Source organism: Drosophila bipectinata, chromosome XR, assembly GCF_030179905.1.
Source record: "Drosophila bipectinata strain 14024-0381.07 chromosome XR, DbipHiC1v2, whole genome shotgun sequence".
Taxonomy (NCBI): Eukaryota; Metazoa; Arthropoda; class Insecta; order Diptera; family Drosophilidae; genus Drosophila; species Drosophila bipectinata.
The window spans coordinates 14,628,284-14,635,407 of NC_091735.1; positions in this window are offsets into that span (position 1 = coordinate 14,628,284).

Sequence of the window (7,124 nt, forward strand, 5' to 3'; positions counted from 1 at the left end):
ACTTTGGTGTTTTTAGAGTTAGAGAGTTCAAATTTGACATGAGAGCTATTTTTGGCAAAATAATACGACATGCCAAATTTCGTAAGGATCGGCCGACTATATCTTATAGCTGCCATATAACTGAACGATCGGAAATGACCCAACTTTCGTGTTTTTGAAGATAGAAAGCTGGAACTTGTTACAGATTATATATTTGGTCAGATGATCCGACCTACCAAATTTCATAACGATCGGTTGACTATATCCTATAGCTGCCATATAACTGAACGATCGGAAATGGTATTTGGTAGAAATATCAACTTTCGTATTTTTAAAGATAGAAGTTTGGGACTTTTTTTAGATTTTGTATTGTAATAAATTGGATTATATATTCCTATTCCCATAAGGATCGGCCAACTATATCCGATGTTTGCGATATATATCCAATTTTAACTGCAAGGGTATATAAACTTCGGCTCCGCCCGAAGTTAGCTTTGCTTTCTTGTTTCACTTCAAACCTCTTTGAGATAAGACGTGTATTCTTTGAGCTCCACTAGCACAAATCCCCAATAAAACCAACAACAAACCTCAGGAAAAAGCAAATAAGTGTATTAAACAGAATTCGAAAAAACAAAAACAAACACATAACACACGTGTTCAAGTGCCGGGCGCCAGCCCAATAAAAACCAACAACAATGGATAAACCACCTGACATAGGTAATACATCCATATACCACAATCATCTAGGCGAACCAAAATATATAGTCATAAACAGAACCGACAATAAATCTCTCGAACATGTTTCACCCTTCATTATTAAAAAAGCCATAGATTTTGCATGCGGAGGAGAAGTGGAGTCATGCAAAAATACTCGAGCCGGCTATTTGCTGGTTAAAACTATGAACACCTTACAGGCAAACAGGTTACTTAGACTGAAAAACATCACAGACATAGAAGTAAAAGCTACCGAACACAAAACTCTAAATTCCTCTAAGGGCGTTATATACTGTAATGTATTACGAAACATAGACGAAACAGAAATAATCAACGAATTAAAAACACAAAAAGTTACTGAAGTTCGCAAAATCCTAAAAAAACAAAACCAATCATTGGTAGAAACTGGATTAATTATAATAACTTTCCAAACCCATACACTCCCAGAATCCCTAAACGTTGGATAAGAAAAAGTCCGTCTACGCCCATATATCCGACGTCCACTAAGATGCCAAAAATGCCTACGATTTGGACACCCGACCCCAACCTGCAAAAGCCCCACAGAGCTCTGCAAGAACTGCTCCGAGACAACCCACACAGTAGAAAACGAATCATGCCATAACGAAAAAAACTGCATTAACTGCAAAAACCTTTTCGATGCAGATGCAAAACATAGCCCACTAGACCGCAGTTGCCCATCTTTTATAAAACAAAAAGAACTGATAACAATAAAAACTATACAAAAAGTCGACCACAAAACAGCACTAGAAATTTACTACTCTCGTCGCAACCAACAGCTCAGCACCAGCTTTGCATCTGTTGTATCCAAACAGAACACCGACAAAACAATAACAAACAAAATAACAACACCCACACCCCAAGACACAAACCAAAATAAAGACACGCCGACATCACAGAAACAACATCAAAGAAAACAAACATCATATCATGATCTCCCTAATGACCATCACACACCTTCTCCAATTGCATCCATCACAACACCATTAACTTCACCCGCTCATCAAAATACTGATATCTCCAGCATGGATATCGACCTCCCCAGCACTTCAAAAAACAACATAACATGCGAAAGGACCCAAGACCTAAAACTACGAATTTTTCAAAAAGACAAAAATAAGACACTAGCGACCAACCTAAAACATACCAAAACTAACCAACAAAAAAGTAAAAAAAAAAAACAAACACACCAATAACATAAGCGATTCTGAAAGCACTTAACACTCGTAGCAGCAGTTATAAAAAGAACAGAGTACCCATAGCAACCAACTAACCCCTCATCTACGACAAACAACCAATCTTTAAAATCGACCATGAAAATTATACAATGGAACATTAACGGCTATCTAAACAACTACTGTGAACTTCAAACAATCATTAAAAAACATGCACCACTTATAATATCCTTACAAGAAACACATATAAAATTCACTAAGAACATTCCCATACCCATAAATTACACACTTATTTCAAAAAACACCTCATCTTCCCACGGTGGCGTAGGTCTCCTAGCCCACAAGTCACTACAAGCTCGAGAGATAATCCTTAGAGACGATTTTGATGCAGTATGCATAGAACTAAACTCCAAACTTAAATTCAGAATTATCTCAGCATACATAGCTCCTAACAAATCATTCTCATTGCAAAACCTCCAGGCCGTATTAGACATCTCACATATACCCACCCTGATCACTGGCGACTTTAACGGTTGGCATAAGAACTGGGGCTCAAACCAAAACAACGCAAGAGGAAAAACATTAGATACATTTATAACTCAATCAAACTACATACTACTAAACGACATGTCACCTACTCACTTTAGCACACACCACACACTAACAAACGTCGACTTAACCTTCTGCAGCCCAATCCTCCAAATCGACAGCTCTTGGCACACCGAAGATAATCTTTTTGGCAGCGATCACTTCCCCATATTAATCAACCTTTTCACCTCCAACACAACGAGCCTCCAAGTCACTTCACGCAAACCATCTTTTTTAACCGACAAAGCAAACTGGCCAAAATTCTGCAAGCTCACTGAAGTATACTCCGCACAGAGAAAACCAAGCACAAACATAAACAAGGAAGCCGCAACAATTCACACAATCATCATCTCCAGCGCTCATAAAGCTATACCCCAGACACACCCTACAAAAAAGCCCCAAAATGTACCATGGTGGAATAGCAAACTTAACCAATTGAGAGACGACAAAATGAAGAAATGGAACGAATTAAAAAGGAACATATCTACAGAAAACATTCTAAAGTACAAAAAAGCTAACGCCCTATTTAGACTAACATTAAAACAAGAAAAGAAACGAAGTATAAACAATTTTACTGCACAAATCTCACCCGAAACACCGCCAAAAACAATCTGGAGTAACATCCGACGCTTTTGCGGACTCAACCCGCAAAAACACATACACTGCATATTTAACCCAACCACAAATCAAAACACCACCCACAAATTAGAAATCGCCGACCTATTTTGCAAACATTTTTCAGAAATTTCATCCGACTTAAACTTTAACACATCATTCATAAATCAAAAACTAACTTCAATCAGTAACTCACACAACCTATCGTACACCCCCTGCAAAAGAGCAAAAGAAATAGAAAAGCCCATAACTTCAATAGAATTCTCAGCAGCTTTAAACACACTAAAAGGAAATACACCCGGACTGGACAGAATTAACTACGCAATGATCAAAAACATAGATATTACAACAAAAAATAGAATTATAAGCCTACAAAACTCAATCCTTAACAACTATATCCCGCAAACCTACAAAAATAGCCTAATAGTACCAATTTTAAAACCAAACTCAGACAAAACCAACCTAAACTCATACCGTCCAATCTCACTAAATTCATGCCTTTCAAAAATTCTGGACAAAATTATTGCCAAACGACTGTGGTGGTTTGTATTAAACGACAAACTCATCCAAAACAGCCAAACTGGTTTCCGAAAAGGTAAGTCAGCTATGGACAGTCTACTGCTCGTAGACCATCTATTAGCAAGAGCTATCTCAAGAAGAAACCATACCTCCATCATATCCCTAGATTTCGCAAAAGCCTTCGACAGAATTGGAATCCACTCCATACTCAACCATCTTGCCATTTGGAAAACAGGACCAAAAATAACAAACTACATAAAAAATTATATGACAAATAGAAAAATAATAGTACGTATCAACTCCGACCTTTCTTCCTTTCAATCCATCCAAAACGGCATACCTCAAGGCTCTCCACTATCCGTGATCCTCTTTGTTATAGCATACAACAAACTCGCAGAAAAACTCACCCTTCATCGCAATATTAATCTAAGCGCATATGCGGATGACTTTAACTTGATTGTAAAACTAAAAAACAGAAAAAACATAAACACAAATCTCAACCCCATTATCACTACCATACTAGATTGGACTGAGTACTCAGGAGCCCAGCTTTCAACCACAAAATGCAAACACTTGCACGTTTGCAGAAAATACAACTGCAACTGCACCCTATCCACTGGCAACATACAAATACAAAACGTAACATCACTTAAAATACTCGGCGTACATTTCAATAACAAATACAGATGGAAAACACACACAGAACAACTCTCATACAACCTCAAACAAGCAATAAACATAATAAAATGCCTCTCAAGCCCAAAATTCAACTGCAACACATCCACACTTCTAAACGTCACAAAAGCGACTATCACCGCAAAAGCAGACTATGGTCTCCCAATCTACGGATATTGCCCACAAACAAACCTACGGAAGGTAAAAGCAACAATAAACACCGCTTTCAGAACTGCTCTTGGCGCAATCCGTACTACACCTATTAACAACATCTTGTACGAAGCACGCGCAGACGCCCTAGAAGACAGACGTGACCTCCTAACAACAAAAATAATCAAATCCTTAATGAATGCCAAAAACTCCCCACTATTAAAAATCCTTAAATCATACCGACCCCCAAAGCGACCACAATACAAATCAACAATAGACCGCATTATAGAAAAATCCGAAGCACATAATCTCCCACTTAAGCTGACTAGTCAACACTCACAGACCACACCACCCTGGAACACTGATATTTTAAAAATTAACACAACATTAAGCACGTACAACAAAAAAAACACAACACCACAAACATTCCGGACACTATTCACAGAAATCAAGACCAAAGACAATCACAAATTCACCTACATTTATACAGATGGATCTCACGCAAACTCAATCACCAGTCTCGCAATCACGAACGAAACAGAAGTCATAAAAATATGCCTTTTGCCACACTACTCCTCAGTATTCTCCGCCGAACTTCTAGCAATAGTAGAGGGAATCGAACTGCTAAAAAATAAAAGAGGAAAATTTTGCATATGCTCCGACTCTCTCTCCGCAATCGATGCAATAAAAAACCCTAACAACAGCGAACACTACACCTCACACGCACGGAACCTACTCCAAAAATTCAAATCTAAATTCAAACTACTTTGGATACCCGGCCACGTTGGTATTCCACGTAACGAACTGGCGGACACCCTAGCCAAAAACGCAACCACGCAACCACTCATAACAGTTGAAAATCTAAGCACAAAAGATATACAAAAATATATATTAAAGGCCCACCAAGAAAAAACACTATCAAACATAACGAAGACATCAACTTGGTACCAATCAATCAACCAACTCCAACTCAACAGCTACCACATCACCAAAAACAACAACCCAGCCATCTCACGTCTTGACCAAATAAAAATAACAAGACTCAGACTTGGACACACCAAATTAACCCACACACACTACATCGATCCAAACTACAACAACACTTGCCCTTTCTGCAACGATACCGTAACAATAACACACTTACTTTCCACCTGCAACGCGCTTAACATCCAAAGACAACAAATGTTTCAAAACACCAACCCACTGGAAGCACTTTCAAACCCCACACCACCAAACATTTCAACAATCCTACAATTCCTAAAAAACACAAATTTATACCACCGCATATAACTTTATTCTATCTTAGTCATACAAATAAATACTTATAAGAAATCCTAAAAATATGTACATCTCGAGCTGAAGGCCCAAGTTGCCATTGCTCAAAATTATTGCTAGCCCATAATTTTAATTATCGGTTAGCCCTTTATAAATAAATAAAATAAAAATTCTTCAGATATTATGCATTCAATTTAAAAAATAAAAAAATAATGAAAAAAAAAATTTAATACCTTACCCTCCCCTTAATAGTTGCTTTATGACTTCTTTGGCACACTCAGATTTAACTTTGCTACCAAGATGAAACATTTTTTGATGAACTTCTGCTATTATTGGTATAATCAAAGAAACAATTACCGTTGTATTTCCAGACACTTGCAGAGTTGCATCATTAAATGGTTTTAGAATATCTATAAGTTCGGTAATTTTTTCTATTTCATCTGATGACAACGGAAGTGGAGCTTTAGGTGAATGAAGAAGTACTTTACCAATATAGGGGTTTAAAATTCTTATCCGTTCTATCATTAAAAATGCGCTGTTCCATCTGGTAGCCACTTTTTGAAGAACACCCATTGGGTTATCCACATTTTGCGCCTCTTTTAATTTTGCATTTTCCACAGTGCTTGATTTAAAGAAAGACACTTTGCGCTTACATTTAACAAGTATTTCATTTAAACTCGCCAACTTTAATACATCTTGAACAACTAGGTTCAACGTGTGTGAAAAACAAGGCAAATTTTTTATTAGCAACAACTCGCAAGACTTTTTAAATGTGGCATCATTGTCAGATACGATGCACACAATTTTTTTGTTTATATCCCATTCTGTGATTATAGCTAATACTGTTTCTGATATGTTTTGTGCTGTATGGATTGTAGGCGTCAACAGTTTACGAGTCGTCAAGACTGCCGAGACTAAGTCAAAACTTGTATTTATAAAATGACAAGTTACTGTAATATACCCGTCTAACGATTTTGACGTCCAGCCATCTGCTGTCAGATACATGGAAGACGTCTTTTAAAACTAAGTTAAGGCGCTCTTTAATAATATTATAATTTTTGTCAAGAAGCTCATAACGAAAAAATTTTTGGTTGGGTATTTTATAGCGAGCATCTGTATTTTTTTTCGGTAGATAAGCGAAATTAAAAAATACACTTCTTTTTATTTTTTTTTTAAGGTTGGTTTTGCTTAATTTTTTTTATAAAAAGCAAAAAAAAAAGCGAATTTTTTAAACTAAGCGAAATTAATGATTTAATTGTATTATAATGCAACAAACACAAAAACTCAATAATATACAACTAAATATAATATTTACCTGTTTTTAAACATTAATTGAATCAACTATAAATTTTATTTTGTTTTTTTATATTTTGGATCAGAAACTGCACAACCAATTCAGATTACCACATTCACAAA